Source organism: Zingiber officinale, chromosome 10A (genome assembly GCF_018446385.1).
Source record: "Zingiber officinale cultivar Zhangliang chromosome 10A, Zo_v1.1, whole genome shotgun sequence".
Classification (NCBI taxonomy): Eukaryota; Viridiplantae; Streptophyta; class Magnoliopsida; order Zingiberales; family Zingiberaceae; genus Zingiber; species Zingiber officinale.
The window spans coordinates 98,646,020-98,649,039 of NC_056004.1; positions in this window are offsets into that span (position 1 = coordinate 98,646,020).

Below are 3,020 nucleotides of genomic sequence, written 5' to 3' on the forward strand. Positions count from 1 at the left end.
AAATTTTTGTACAGTGGAACCGGTACGATATTCCTAGGATCAACCAACAATAGCACCACGCCTCGCAAGGATATGATCCGCGACAAAAATAGAATTTTACATTTATCGATCCTATATTCCACGAAGGAATGTACATGTAATCTAGATCGAAACAAAAATGTAAAATCTTAAAACTAATGCAACTCATACTGTATTTAATACATACAATCATGCACACACATAAAATACTCTCGACATGTCTGAGGGTCCAATCACACACAATCACATTAGGGCCATAATAGTTAGATCTAGGATGTCTGCAACCACAAAATTAAATATATTTGCACATCCTAGTATTATCCTGCCTAAAATATGTATAACATGTGCATAATTAAATTGAAAACCAAACACACAGAGGCAAATCCTAGCTCTGATACCAATTGTTGGTTGTTATGCGGAATATCATACTGGTTCCCCTGTATAAAAATTTTGTACAAGTCCTGAACCTTTACTAACAACCTATTGTGTTCTTTAGAAATTAAATTAGGAATCGCAAACGGAACTTAACATTATTGATTCCAAATTTAACTTATCTGTTCTTAGTGGTTTAGACTTGGATCGCAAACGATGCTTAACATTATTGATCCAAATCCACCCATGTTACAAATTCAATTAAATATTAATTTCTAAAATTGGCTTCCAGGACTACATGACGAGATACTAGGCCTTCTTGGGTATGGAATCATCCACCACCGCCTAGACAAAGCCTTTTAAAGAAATTTAATATTTAATTTCCTTATAATAACCCTAGGTTTAACTAAAAAGAACAATCGAATCACAAATTCGAAAAACAAAAAAAAAAACACAAACTCTAATCACAAATTCAAAACCTAGAATCATATGTCTCTTGTGTTTGGTATTTCAAAATCCATACAAAGAAAACTAGTATGATGCGGAATAGAATTACTAGCTATACCTTTCTTTGTAAGCAACAACCTCTTGATCTTCTATCGTATTCCTCTTCTTATCTCGGATGTTGTGTGGGCAATAATCTACCGAGATGAGAACCACCAAGACAACTTCCTTCTTGCAAGTTTCGGCCACCAACCCTCTGTTGGTGCGGTTAGCACTAACGATTTAGCCCAGGTTTTGATGAATGACAAATCAGGTTAAGTTAGTTTGTTGTTGTCTGACACTTTGATCGAGTGTGTAGGAGAAGTCCAGACAGGTCGACGGGCTGACCGGATGTCTGGCACGAAGCCCAGCTAGGTCGACAGGCTGACCGGATAGCTGGCACGAAGTCCAAGCGGGTCGACGGGCTGACCGGACGCTTAGGCACGAAGTCCAGCTAGGTCGACGGGCTGACCGGATAGCTGGAACGAAGTCCAGACGGGTCGACGGGTCGACGGGTTGACCAGACGTCTGGCAGGTAAGTGAGGTAAATCACTGGAGGGGAGTGACTGCGAGAACGCGTTCCCGGGAAGGGAACATTAGGCGTCAATCCGGCTTAGATCCATTTCGGATATCTAAGTCGAGATCGTGACTAGATTCCGGTCTCGGAAAGATGGAATCTAAGTCATATTCTTATATATTACTTTGTTGAACTTTAATTGTGCTAACAATCCGTTTTACAGGATATATATTTGCCTCGGACTAACTCTATTTTGCAGGAGAAGGAATTTCTGGAAATAGGAGGTCCGGGCGCTCGGAAGGGATCCGGACGCTCGGAGGTAAGTTTTATCCAAGCCGAGCCGTCGCCACGTGGAGCTTGCTGGTTGGACCTGCCACGTCGCACCAGGGCGCCCGGAAGGGATCCAGGTGCCCAGAGCAGCATATAAAAGAAGCCCCAGGGGTGGAGCTTCAGAATCAGAATTTAGAATTTAGAACTCTTAGACTACTTGCTCTGCTACTCTGCGCTCCAACGACGCTAACGAAGCTCCGACAACGTGCTCTTGTCCTTGTGGTTTTCTTTCTGTCGGTCAAGATTCCGAAGACGAAGAATACCTGGTGAACTTGGTAAGAAAAATGTTCACCAGAAGAAAAAGGAGCTTCGGCAAAAAGGACCTTCAAAAGATCAATTCTCCCGCGGAACAAAAGAATGTAACTTGCTTTGGATGCAACAAAAAGGGGCACTACAAGAACGAATGCCCAAGACTGAAATTCGACAAACCGAAGCCAACCAAAAAGAAGGCTCTCAAAGCAACATGGGACGACTCCTTCTCGGACGAATCGGAGGTAGAAGAGCAGAAGCACCAGAGCCACCTCGCGCTGATGGCCCGTGAAGCTGAAACGGAAGACGAGTCGGGAGATGAAGATGGGTCCGAACCCGAATCAAGCCACGAGTCCGTACTTGTTTCCGAAGGCCCGGATGAGGTATATTTTAATTTAAACAATTTTTTTTTCAAAATTATTTCCTGCTTAAATAGTAAGTTAATTAAAATAGAAAATGAAAACAAATCACTCCTTGAGGAAAATCAAGACCTCAAGGAACAAATAAAAAATTCAAATCCAACTCAAGATCTAATACTTGAAGAGAATTCATCATTAAAATCAGAAATTAATAACTTAAAAGAGATACTAGAAAAATTCACTACATGATCAAAAAATCTAGACTTAATCCTGAATAATCAAAAAGCATGTTATAATAAAACCGGACTTGGATACAAGTCGAACTCAAATAAAACCTTTAAATCATTAATAACCCAATACAAATCTACTAATCAAGCTTGGGTTCCGAAAGCGTGTTTGACCACGCAAGTAGGAATTAATCAATATTACATACCTAAAGAAAAAATATATTATATAAACTCGAATAAACTAAATCAAAAACCAAAATACAAATCTAAATCAAAGAATTCAAAATTTAGACATATTAAAACTCAACAAGATATAAATTATCACCAAGTTAAATATAACTATAAAAGAAATAGACACAAACCTAAAACGAAAATTTAAATTAAAGGCCAATAATTCAGGGGAAGGCTCCAGAATAGCTGGCACCTCTAAAACTAATTTACCCGACAGGGTAATCTAAACAAACT